Below are 13,922 nucleotides of genomic sequence, written 5' to 3'. Positions count from 1 at the left end.
ATTTCCCCCCCTTTGATCCAAACTTTGTTACCTATTGAAAAGTTGGGTCTTTTTCACTCTTGTGAAAGTATTTTTTTTTTAAAGTCCCTTGAAGTCTTTTGTATTGTTGCTTCACGTCCATCCTTCTAAGAACAGGGGTTTTTAAGTGAAATGTTCTTGCATAAGTGGTTAAAAAACATCTGGCAGAGTTCTTTTTAATTTTTTTTTTTTTTAAAAAAGTTGATATTCCTGGAACTAGTTCATTAGAAGCAGAAGGAACTTTAAAAGAAAAGAAAAAAACCCCAAAGGCTTCTCTGCCGAGGGCGCTCTTCCTGCGATCGTCTCCGCTTCCACGTGTGAGTCAAGGATCCGCTCGAGAGCCCCTTCCCCTCTAGCCACAGGAATGGTGGTGACTGAGAGCCCATCAGCTCTGGGCGCGCAAGCCACCTCCCACCGAAGCCGATGGCCAAACTCCCGTGGATTTGAATGGAGCCGGCTCGCACCCACACGCAGCCTACGCTGAGTAAATACAGGCGCCGCCGCCGCCGCCGCCTCGTGCGTGTGGCGTTTCCGCGCCTTCTGCTTCTGCCGCCGTCGCCGCCCCTGGAGGCCCGCCCGGCCGCCCCTGCTGGGGGAGCGGGACCTCCGCGCGCAAGGGGGGCTCGCCGCGTGGGGACGACGAGTTGCGCTCCCCGAGCCATGATTGGCGGCGGGAAGCGGCGCTCGGAGGCCGGAGCCGCTGCTCGGGGCTGAGCCCTGGCGTGAGCCAGAGCCGGCAGCTGGTGGGGGACGGGACGGGCGCAGCTCCGTCCGCCGGCAGCCTTCCTCGCCCGCCAGTCCCGCGCCGCGCGCTGGCGGCGGCGGCCCCGCGGCGCCTCAGCTCCGGGGAGGTGAGTCTTGCCCTCGAGGGCTGTTCGGAGTGGGGCAGCTAGCAGCCGCCGGCAGGTGGGCGTGGGCGTGAGGGAGCCCGCCGGCGGCTCGGTCCGCTTCAGCATCCGGGCGGCAAAGCGGGCTCTGCCGGGCGTGGCGGAGAGGCTGCCGCGCCTGGCGGGCGACTCCTGGGCGCGCTTCGGCGGCCCCGCGGGACTGCCCCTCCCGCCGGCTCCCGGATGGGGGAGAAGTTCCGAGGGCGCCACAAGACCGGAGGGGAGGACGAACTTTGACGCCCACCGCTCAGGCTCGGCCAACTTTGGAGCGCTCAACAGCGGCTGCGTGCCTCGGAGGCTTCGTGTGGGAGACTCCAGCTGTGGTGAATGTCGGGAGAGGGAGAGGGAGAGAGGGTGCCCGGGTGGATGCCTGCCCGGACCTTTCAAGATGAGTAGGAGGGGTGGGGAGAGGGAAAGTCACTCTGCATAAGCTCAGAGGCACGCTTTGCTATATTACGTCACATGCCGCAACGCTGCGCCCTAACACTGAAAATAATCCCCAGAACAAAAGATTCATCCCAAAGTGCTGGCTGTTAGAAAAATGCCAAAATCCATAGAGTCCAGTACCTTTATTAGGCCAACTCAAAGATCGCAAAAACGATCTTTGAGTTGGCCTAGTAAAGGTGTTGCACGACAGGGATTTTGGAACTAAAAATAATCGGTTCTTGAGCAGAGGTTCTGGAACTTAGCCTTGGTGCAGTTTCGGATGCTGCCTTTGGCTTCTAAAGCTGCTCTAGGATTCTGAATAAAGCAAGGAGTCTGCATATGGGTCTGTGGGGTGGGGGGCAGGAAAGGGGCACTTGCCCAAGATGTTGGCCTTGAAGAAAAGAGGTGAAAGTTGGAGCAGGAAAGGGAAAGAAGAACTGGATAGCGAAGACATTGTGATAATTCTAAATTTGGTGGTCCTACAAACCAGGAAGCATAGAGCAATACAATCCTTTACATTTTGTGTTATTGCGCAGAATCCAGTAACCTGTGAGCTTCTTCTGTGTACTTTGATCACTCGTAGCCTTCTCTGCTTTTAATCAGACTTCCTATCTCCTTTTCTCTTGGTAACACCACTTGCTAAAGTGCTTCTTAAAAGTTACCTGTGGTCTGTGGAAGACATACTTTACTTAAAAAAAAAAAAATCATCTGAATATAGTTTATGAGAAAAGGCATAGTACACATGTTTGGTTAATATTCAAGACAGCTGTGAAAAACACCGTTTACACATTCATTTTGCCACATGTGAAGTGGTAAAGAACACCCTGCACTTTTGAAGTTACTACCTGTTTTTTCTCATTAATTCCTCCCTGTGCCCCAATCTCACCTCCTTTCATCCCACCTCAGCCATACATTTTTGTTGACTTGTATGAATCCTCTTTTAAACTAATTCTTAAAAGATCATTTAATAATGCTAAACTTGAAAACATATGATTTTGTGGATATCTACATTCACTTCTCACAGTTCTTACTATTTTATCCCCCCCTCCCCCCCCCCCAGTTTCACATTTTGGAAAGTTTCACATTTTCAGAATGGCTGTTGCATTTTATTTGAACGAGTATTTTGTGCTCTTTTGTTACTGTAGTTTCACTCATTCAATCCTATCACTTCCAACTCCAGTTAATTTAATACCCACCATCCACTTTCCATCTACTCCTACTCCTATTCTTTCCAGTGATTTTTAAAAATGTACTTTGTGGGTAATTACAATACATCATTCCATTATTTGATACCGTGGCACCTTTTAAATGTGCACAACCCTTGTCCAAGGAAAAGAGACCTTTAAATGTTTGAAGTAATGTAATGAACACGGCTCAGATTTGGTTTTGGTAGGTGTGCAAATAGCACACTCAGATGTAGGAAATTAATTTCTGTGATCAGGTGATTGTCAAGTAAACTTAAATCATCTTTTTATCAGATACTCTCAGTATGTGGTAAAAAAAGCAAAGGGCTATTCATGATTGTATTCACTAGGAACCCATAGTACAGTAATTGCTACTTTAAAAATAAAAAGTCGTTCTGGTCTAAATAGCATTCTGTAGAGTTACCAAAACCTTCCGTGTCAGAATAGTAGTTTGTGTGCTGCATTGTTTTCACGTAGCTTGGAGCCCCACCAGGGAAAGTGGAACAGTTAGGTCTATAGGCTGCACATGGAGAACTGTCACATTCCTTAGTTTTAACCCTATAAGCACATGTCCATGGTTTGTTTGAAGTAAATGGAGCAGACAAAGAGTGCTTTGAGTTCAGATAAAGAAGCAACCAAAAAATTCCATTAAGATGTTTTTTTACCTTGTATGTGAATGTACTATTATTAACCTAGGTTAGAATAATGAAATGAGTGCTTTTATTTCTGCCTTTAGAAAGAAAATCCATCTTATCCTGGATTTATGACATGATATAAAGACATCTTTGGACATTTTTGTCTATTTCAGGAAGGCAAGGTTCAAAGAAAGCAAGAAAACTTATAAAGTGATCAGTACTTTAAAAGGCGGCAATTCTCTTATTTGTTGTCATAGGTAACTACTGGTCAGCAAGCCAGCACTGTTTGGGCCACTTCATACGAGACCTTTTCTTTATAAAATTTAAACTCAGTGAGTGTGTGTGTGTGTGTGTGTGTGTGTGTGTGTGGGGGGGGGGATACATAATGCATGAAGGATTCATTGAATGGGGAATAGCTCAAAACGTTTTTGAGAGATTACGGCTTTAAATAGCTTCCACCCCATTTTTTTCTAATCTGTTCCCCAAAGTTAAACAAATCCTATAGTACAAGATAGAATTACATGTTGTAATGATTGCATAAACGGTCGGCATTGTTAGTTCCATATGTAATTAGCTTTTTATTTGAGAATTTTGCTATTTTTATGACATTCGATTTTGCTTTTTTGCTTGTTTTTATTTAATCACTTTACACCTTTATATCTTTCCTTATATATCTCTAGCAGAATTTCCATTCCTCCCCCACCCCGGCATTGAAATACTTTGAGAAGAAGTTGTATTTAGTATTTCCAGTGGTTAACTACACTGCACAGCGGTGACATATAAAGCAAAACACAGATAGTGACAAAGCTCACAATTAATATTGCTGTTGGAAATTTGTTATTTTATATCAAAGGCTGAAAACATTAATCAGTAAATCAGTTAATGTACTAAATTGCAGGTTCAAACATGCTTTTTGGCTTGATTTAATTAGTGTCATCTCCTATAATAGTGCATATGGCATTGTTCTAAATATCCATGTGTATCCCCTGATTTAGACAGCACATTTCAGATTATTTTCTGAGTAATATATTATTTGCCTCTCTTGTTTAGTCAAGGGATATTATTGCATTAGTCTCCAAGTAGTACTTTCACTGAGATACTGTATTTTAATTGATTAACAATGCAATCTTATGCATACTCTACTCAGGGATAAGCCCCATTGAGTTCAGTGGGGTTTAATCCCAGATAGAGGGGCATGGGAGTACATCTTAGAAGTAATAGTTAATTCATTGAAGACCTGAATTTGTTGACAGTCTGAATGCATACTAAAACAGAAATGCAATATATTCCTATCATTAAATGAGTTGGCCAAGAATATTCTCTTTCTGAGGGGGGACATTGATGTCACCTGGTTTTGCAAATAATCTATATTGGTTTGAATGAGAAATCTGAAAAATATTTAGTAGTTGAGCTCCAACAGCTATAATTTTCTTTTTATATTTTAAAATAGGGTTGGGCTTTTGACCAGTCAATTGCCTGGTTAAAATTCACCAATAATGGTCAAGTATTAACTCAAGTATTAATGAGAATAACAAAGAAGATAATCATCAACAGATCTGATAATTATACCAATGACAAAAACAAATTAGATAGCTGCTAGTGTGAGATGATATTAACTTGAAAAAATGAAATGATGTATTTAGTTAGTTAGTGTTATGTTTTTATCCTGCCATTCTTACAAGAAGCTCGGGGTGGCATACATCATCTCCCACATAACAACACTGAGGTAGATTAGGCTGAGAGTGTGTGATTGGCCTGATGTCACCTAATGGGTTTTATGGCTGAGTGAGGTTTTGAATCTGGGTTTCCCTGGCCCTGGTATGAAACTGTTTATTAAACAATGGCCTTTGCCACTGATGACTGCTTGAGTCTAGAGATAGCCATTGGGAGAAGCTTTGCTATGCTTCACTGTTTGCCCCTGACTGCTGCAGGACTTGGGGGCAAGCCTCCCTCTTTCCTGCTCTTGCTAACAGATGATGGTATACTTTTTTTTTAAAGGGAAGCTGTCATATACACAGCAGCATTCTTGCAATATTGTACAATATTTGACTGCAGTCCAATAATAGGCTGGTGAACTGATCATATTTGACTAGTCAATTGACTGGCATGCCAACCCTACTTTAAAATTCTATCAAGTTCGAAACCAAACTAGGGCTGTGTTGAAACCCCACCCCCATGCCATATTCATGGGTGGTAAAGAGTGGCATTCAGTGATATTTTAGAGTGACAAAATGTGAGTGAAATTGTGGAGTTTACTGGCACAGCAAAAGCTGTTTCTGGAAGTTGATGGCTGCCATCTTGGGGGGAAATGGTGGCTACCAGACAGCAATGGCTTTGAAGAGTTCTCCTTGCTGCCAGCAGCAGTGATAGCAAGGTGGGCAATTTCATTTCCCCTTTGCCCCCTTATTCCCCCCTTATTCCCCCCCACCCCATTTGTTGAAAATTCTCATCTGAGAATTTTTGGCTTAGCAGTATCTTAATAGCAAAAATCCTACACATGTCCACTCAGAAGTAAGACCCACTGAGTTCAGTGGTGCTTGCTCTTAAGTAAGTGTGTATAGGACTGTAGCCTATTTTATTTATTTTTATTTATTTGATGTATTTATTTAGCCTATATGCCTTTTCGTTTATTTGGTGGGTAGTATCTGGATATCTTTTTGTTATTTTCATGTGAGATTAGTGGGTACTGTTCATTGTGTCCTCAAGGATGAGATGGCAGAGTTGTTTAATTCAATCACATCTAAAAATCACTGAAAACATCTTTCAGAAACACTGTAATATATAAACATACAGTTCCATGATAATTAAGAGTAAATACACAGACAAGCCTCCCTCCTTCATACTGTGAGGCTCAAACCATTGACTCCAGGGTAGCATCTCCCAGCCTCTTGAATCTCTGTGGCTGTTCTAGAATAAGCAAGTTAAGGGTTGAAGGTTTGATCATGCAACAGTTCCAATTCACAAGGCCCTCTCCTTTTGGAATTGCATACATGGGATGTCTGCCTGGACCATATTCAGCTTCCCCTAAAGCCTGTGGCATATGCCTCATTGACTTCAGTGGTCTAGTCTTAGAGCACAGATTTTTATACCATGCAGTTTATGGAATCTTTCACACCTGGTTATTCAAAGAGATTTTAACTTTTATAATATAAACTTCAGCGGGATATTTCCAGCATATAGTGTAAAGTTATTTGCCATAGTTGGGGTTCACTTGACGATGCTTTAGTCTGTTGTTTATCAGGGAATCAAACTAGGTGCAGAGCCATATTGCTGCTTCCACCTTACCGTAACCCCAGCTTGTACTCTTGATCAAGGCAGAACACTCACAGTGCAATCCTATACATGTCTACTTAGAAGTAAGCCCTTCTGAATGCAATGGGGCTCACTCCAAGGTAAGTGGGAATAGGATTGCAATCTCAGTGTTGTATATTAGAATTCACTGCATGTTCTTTTTATATGGCCCTTATAAAATCACATTTAGTTTGGCTTTCTGGAAAAATGCAGAATAGGAGAGGATTTTTTTTTAAGAATATGCTTACTGGTAACATAGTAAGACTATTGTATGTAGGTACAGAGTTGGCAGCCTAAAATTACTTGGCTAAATATAAATGTAAGTTAAAAAGTAGGCAGGGGGGATTAAAGGGTATATATCTAAAATAGCGTGTTGTGGATTTAGTTGTTGTAAGCTGCATTTTAACCTGTTCTGTTTATACATTTATAGTGGTGTGTGTGTGTGTGTGTGTGTGTGTAAGTAATCTGGAAAACTTGATTGAATACAAGATATAGTAATTTAACAATGAAAGCCAATGGGTGTTTTCATCTCTGAACACAAATATGTGCAGATAGCCAATTGTCATGAATGTGTACTTAGAGTGAAAAATAAAATATTCCCTTGGGTCTGGCATTCTTACATTGACTGGAGAACTAAAAGGATACTTGATCTAGAATAAACATGAGGTTTGGGCCCCATACAATATTTGAATGAAGGCAAAAACTCCCATTAATTTCAGTGGAATTTCTCTGTTTGGGATTGCACCCTAAAGGGCTTCCCCCAGCCCCAAGTTACATTACTACCACATTTCCTGTGCCTGTGTTTTGTTTTTTAAAGTGGAGATTTGTTACTGGAAATATATTGTTGTTGAATTTCAATTGCATCAGATGGAACTCTTTCTCAACATGACTTGATTTTAACAAGCAAAATTTGCTTCAGGACTCCGGCCCTGATCCAGAGGGCCATGCAGCAGCTCTGCATGCACATTAGGGCTTTGAGTTTGCTCTTTCTGACAGCATACCCCTCTCCCTCAGTGCTACCTGACAAGCTTCTCCTAAAAGTTGATGGGTCTTCAGAAGGGGCCTCTGACACAGACCAAGGAACTGCTGTCAAGGGTGGAAGAAGTGACAAACTCCAGTATGCTCTTTTAAAAGGGCTTCCAGGATAGCAGCTTTTGATAGTTATCTTGTACAAAATTCAAAGGATAATGCACACATTCCTTCAGAGTTATTAGGTATATTTTATGTAAGGATATCATTTTAATATCCACCTGTAAATTATTGTAGTTTAATAGTACAGTAACTAAGGCTGCAATCCTAAACACACTTAGTAGGTAGTACACTTTATTGAACATAGTGGATTTTTTCTGAGCAAATATAGAAAGGACTGCACTATAAAGCTGCTAAAAGACAAGTATTGGTGCAAATTTATATTTATTTATTTATTTATTTATTTATTTCTATACCGCCCAATAGCCGAAGCTCTCTGGGCGGTTCACAAAAACTAAAACCAAACAACACACAATAAAACAATTTAAAATATATAGAACATTAAAACCACAATATAACAATACAACCACAATAAAACCTAGCAGCAGTACAGGAGTTTAAAATACAGATTTAAAACAGCAAAGATAAAAATTTAGAAAGCTAAAATGCCTGGGAAAATAAAAAGGTCTTCACCTGGCGCCGAAAGGAGTACAATGTAGGCGCCAGGCGAACCTCACTAGGGAGCTCATTCCAGAGCCGGGGTGCCACAACAGAAAAAGCCCTCCTCCTAGTAGCCACCCAAATGATAAACCTCTGATTATTTTCATGACAATTTGAGCTTTCTGCATATTTAGATTCTTCAGGTCAGACAGTTTATTAATTAAGCCACCAATAATAAAGCTCATACCTTTTCATGGTGGGTAAACTGACCTTGTTGTCATAATTTGTAATTTGCTCACTGAGTTACAGATCCAATATTATAAACATGGACAGGAGTTTTCTGTTCTTACAAGTTTTCAAATTATCTTTTGCTCATGCATGTTACTGAGGTGCCTCTTGGGATCATGGTGTGCATAATGTTGTGTTATTTTCTGCCTGGTGCATTATATATAGAGAGAGAGAGGGCGGGGGGAGAGGGAGTTGGCATGTTGCTGATAATAAAACTGTTGAGGAGGAGAAGACTAGATAATTAAATTAAAATCATTATGTACACCTGCATGTTATGAATGGGATGTTTTCATTTACTTTGGAAAGTAAGGAATTAAAGCAATTGACATCTGAACATAAGCAAAGATGGCAGAGTTTGGATACTTAGCAGAATGTGCAGAAAATATAAATTAACTGCTCAACAACCCTGGTTTGAATTACAAAAATATTAAAGTTCACTGGAATAAAGTCAGGGCTTATTATGCATTCAAGAATTACAAACGTACTAGATTTGATTTGCAAGGTGACTAAGAGATTGCCACAAGATTACTCTGTTTATAGACAGAGGGTGCCCTCTGTCGCTCCTATGCCCTGCCTACAAAAGCCAGGCAGGGCGGGAAGAGGATGGAGTCGATATCACCTCTCATTCCCCTTTAAAAATAAACATTTAACCTAGATGGGCCTCTTGAGTCCATCTACCTGACCTACCTTGTTGTGGGCAGGGACAGTGATGGAGAGGCTGTAGAATCTTGTGAATCCTGACTTCTCCTCTCCATGCCCACCATCTTGCCCCCTTTTGATCTTTCAAGGTCTTCTGCGGCTGCTGCTGTGATGCTTTACACAGCAGTTGCAAGAGGGAGGGGGGATGGCCCAATGTTGACTTCCCCCTCCTGAGGTCATAGCAGTATCTATGGCCTTGGGAGGGGGAATCTGACATATCCTGCGGTCCCTGGGATGCTCACTGTAAGTTAGAGTTTGGATGGCATCACTAATATTTTGGTTTAAAGCTCTTAGACTGCACCTGAAATTATCAGGCCTCTAAAAACAGGTATTTAAATCTGGATTTAATAAATCTGGAAGGGTTATGAAGATAACCTTTGTCCACCCCATTTCTTAAGTTGGGTTGTTCCACCCATCAAGTAGAGTTACCAGAATGTGCTTTAAAAATGCTGGATCCTAGGTGGAACTGGAGGCAGAACTCTGAATTGCTATTGCCCCCGCCCCTTGGCTGTATTTGCCATTGAAATAAAACGTGAGATCCAATCGTTATTCTCCCAGTGTTTCATATAGTTGTGCACTGAGTTCCATTGATCCACTGATAGTTTTATCTAAGCAAGTATGACTTCAGACAGTTACTTTGGCTATGACCTGGTCTGCACGTAATGACAACTCAGAGTATGGGTTGTTGAACCATGGGTTGTTGTTATGTGTGAACCCTGCACTATGGTTTAACTATGGGTTGTTAACTATGAACAGCCCAGAGTTCACAACCAAACAACAAACCACGGGGTCTCTTCCTGGGTTGTTCATGGTGCAGCTTTTGTATGTAGCGACAACCCATGATTCAACGACAGCCCATACTCAACCCATACTCTGGGTTGTCATTACGTATGAACCAGGATCGTATGTATCTTCATTTCTTTTTAATTTGCTAGATATATTTCCTGATATCTAAGAAATTTACCTTTTTCACTTGTTACTTATTGTAGATTTTCTTAAATTGCTATTTATAAGACAATTTTGTAAAATGCCTAAACATACGTAAATACAAAATTAGTTATGAAGAGGGCAATTAACTGTAGAACCCAAGCATTGTCCGGGATCTCAGGGTGCTGCATAATGTAAGGTAGTCAGGGCATGTGATTCACTGTGCTTGGTTACGATGTGTAGGACAGTTTCAAAATCTGAAAAACAGTAACTGAGCTAAAAACAATGGCATGCCTTCTTTAAAGGATGTACAGCAAACAGATCTCTGCCTTTTATTTGCTCATGGTTTCATATGGCTGGTTTGAAAACTAATATCTAGTTCCAAAATGAGTTGAAAGAAGAAGAAAAACTTTTAAAATGAAGGTTGCAACTCATATACCCATTTATCCTAACTCTCCCTAGCAAGGGAGATAAAAAGAGGAGGAGCTTCTTGGCTTGTATTCCCTCGATGGATTGAAAAAGTGCACGCATGATGATTTGGATGTGCATCTGGATACCCATCTTCACTGTGATGTGCATTTGAATGGAAGGCATCTCGTGCAATCAGTTCCTGTTTGAACTACACAGTGTGTGTGGGGTTGTACATTCCCAAATGTCATTTCAGGCTGTGTGCATGTTGTGCACAGCTGGATCAGGACAATTGATTTCACTGTATTTACATATTGTGTGGGCAAGATATTTGCAAAGTGAATATCCTCTCAAGACGACACTACTCTTACCCATTACGTAGGAAATATAAATGACTCTGTTCTCCAACAAATGCATAAGAAAAATAATCTACCACAAATATCTAGCTAAATACCTTGAAGGAAACTGCAGCTAGCAACTGTACTACTTATACATAATTTTAGGTCCCTATGTGCAAAACATTTAAATGTTTGCTTAGTTATAAATGTGGGTCTTTGGTGAACTGGAGCAAGCTTTGATGCACATGCTTAATGTTAAGCTAATGGCAAAATATTCCAGAGATATATTAGTAAAATGCAGTTTAACTGCTTTCGGATTTGTTTCAAATGAGAAGCAGTATATAAATATTGTACATACATACATGCATACATAAATAATATAAAAAAAGCCAGTAGTCTTTTGTTCTGATTTACAGTTATCTAATATTTGTTTTAAGACTGGCATTTTGTATAATGCAAGCGAATTTTATCTTCAGTTCAGGTGATCCATATATTACATTTCCATCATTTCAATATTTGTGGAATACGACTCTTGAAATACTACAGTAGGTTAAATGGTGGGTCAATGTTATATTCTTACATGTTGTGACTTTCAAATTATGCTGAGCCAATTATTTATGTATAGTCAGTACACTTTTATCATGCAACCATTGGCATAGTGAAAAAGCATAGTAGGTATAAATCCCAGAAAAGCAAAAAAGACAAAGATACAGCTGCAATCCTATGCACACTTATTCAGGAGTAAGCCCCATGGAACACAGCCAACATGCATAGGATAAGGTTGCACCACCCAAGTAGATTGTTATGGGATGCGCGTTTGTAGGCAGAAGCCTCCTTGGTTCGAAGCATGACGTAGACAGAACTAGTGGTTGTCTGTATAAGACCCAACTAGTTCTGAGGACATTTGTGATAGCAGACAGCTATTCATGGTCCCTATATCCATAGTCAGGCTCTGTTGTTGTTGTTGTTGTTGGTGGTGGTGCTGGTGCTGTGCTTGTTTTGCTTTATTATGCTTTCATATGTTTTGATGTTTTGCCGCCATGCAGATTCTTTTGAATGGAATGTTGAGATATAACATATTAAATACAAACAAATAAATATGCACATGCAGGGATACAGATATAGATGAACTGAGGTACAGGGGAGGGGGAAAGAAATTAATAAGGAACAAATTAATAAGGTGAGACCTAAAAGATAACAGAAATGCAAAGAGTATATGTTGAGGTGTGAGACATAGAGTAGGTGTCTCTCAGTGATTTCCATGTAATAAAATCTTTGTCCAGCTCTCTCTCATAAAAGCCTGATTTATTTAGTTAGCTGCCTTGCACATTCAAACTGGGAATCGAATGCCGAGTTGTATGCGTTTTGGCTCCTACAGCATCACCAGGAGTAAAGATTTTGCAAGAGCAACATAGCTAACAAGTCTCTTGATGATGCATGAGACTGAATGGAGTCCATCTAGCTCTCTCACTCCTGTTTTGGTGCTGCAGAACTGAAAAGGAATGAAAAGTAATAAAGACCTATTTTGAGCATTAAAATAAGCAGACATGACTCAGAATACTTGCAGTGAATAGAGTGGTGAAGTAAAAAGGTGCCATTTTTACACAGTCATTTTTCTGACCATAATGGCCTTTTAAACTCTTACTAAAATAGCATATTTGCTTAGGCACTTTTCTTGGAAAACTGAGTAGAAAGGAGGGAAAAGGAACCTTGCAGGATTTGAGCAAAGTAGACATAACTTGTGGAAAGGACCCTTTTGAGACCCTTTTGAAAAGAACGCCAGTTTTAGTGATTTTGACATTTGGTCAAAATAATTCCTTTACATATGTTTTGGGCAACATACCCTAGTAAGTCAATGATAAATTGATTTCAAATTGTTCACTGAATTCCAGCTACATTTCATGCCTCCCATTGAAAAAGAATATACAATAGCCATGGTATGAAACTGAAAATGTGCAAAGTGACTGGTTTATTAAATTCAATGCTAATTGGAAACTGCAGCAATAAAATCCATATGTCCTTGCAGACTCTGAAGAAATGACATCATCAATGACCACATAGGCTGAAGGTTTCATAGTTCTGCTGATGTTTAAGAGAAACTAATGGCACAAGTCTATCATGCCTAATCAAAAGTAAGTCTAATTGAGTTCCATGGAGCTTACTTTTGAGTAGACATGTATAGGATTTTCCACCATAAATGGCTCATTATCTTTATTAATTTGTCTGATTTCCATTAGATCAATGGGACTACACCAAGTGTTAGAGGATATGTTACTTAAAAGATGCAGCTAGCAGGTACTGTTTTTTTCCTTAGTGAAAAGTAACCATGGGGGACATGATCTGGATTGGGACACTAGCATAGGGGTGGGTGAGTAGGAGGCTTTAATTCTTTCCCCCATTGTGGTCCCAATCTGTATTGGTCCTACACGCCTGCAATTTGCACTGATCAATTCAAACAATGATCAATTCAAACAAATGGTTCCTTCTTTGGCAATGCAAATTTCAGGCATAGAGACCTAGCTCTGGATTGGGACCACAGTGGAAGAGAAGGGTTAAAGCCGCCACCACCACCACCCTGCTAGGCTTCCAGTCTGGATTGGGGTCCCCATGCTTACTTTTGAGTAAGGGAAAAATATTGATGGGATATCTTGCATTTGATTGGCTGGGTGACCAGGAAGAGGTTAAAAGAAGGGCTCCATCCTATTGGCTACTAACAGCAAGATGGGGAAGTGCAGCATCACCACCGCTGTGCCTCTGTGGGGTTAGATCTTGCTGACAATTGTCTTAATCTTATATAATTAATTAATATCCTGCTTTTCCATGAAAATGGTGCTCAAGGAGGTCTTCTTGTGACTTATTAACACTTCTAATTCTGTTAAAGAGAAGGGAAGAACAAGGGAAAGTGTGCAGGCATATGCTGTCTCAGTGGGGTGGGTGGGGTAAAGGTTGAAAGAAGTCACTGAAGAACCAGTAATAAGCATTTCCACTTCTGGGGGTGGGTGGGAACTCATGAGCTAGAAATGGCAATGGAAAAATGTGTGGGTGACTTACCCACCTTTCCACATGAATGTAATGTGGCCTCTGAAAAAGAAAGTGCTGGATACTGATTTTCCTACAGTAACACCTCACCTTTTTAATAGCCTTTATTTTTTTATTTTTCCTTTGAAGGACTTTGCCTTTATAGGGCAAAAG

The 13,922-nt window shown here is 40.7% G+C and overlaps 1 protein-coding gene across 1 annotated transcript in view; it reads left to right on the top strand.

Annotated features, from left to right (window-relative positions):
* Nucleotides 1-717: 717 nt before the first annotated feature.
* The window catches only part of ERG (ETS transcription factor ERG), a 177,355-nt gene continuing 164,150 nt past the window's right edge, over nucleotides 718-13,922 (top strand). The window contains exon 1 of the mRNA XM_084841724.1: nucleotides 718-869. The gene's annotated coding sequence lies outside the window, so the exon portion shown is untranslated. The remainder of the gene's footprint in view (nucleotides 870-13,922) is intronic.

Source organism: Heloderma suspectum, chromosome 3, assembly GCF_057233095.1.
Source record: "Heloderma suspectum isolate Gila_16-S chromosome 3, 16-S_ref, whole genome shotgun sequence".
In the NCBI taxonomy this organism is placed as follows: Eukaryota; Metazoa; Chordata; class Lepidosauria; order Squamata; family Helodermatidae; genus Heloderma; species Heloderma suspectum.
The sequence above is the reverse complement of the archived record's forward strand: the minus strand, read 5'-3'. Positions and strand labels throughout refer to the sequence as shown.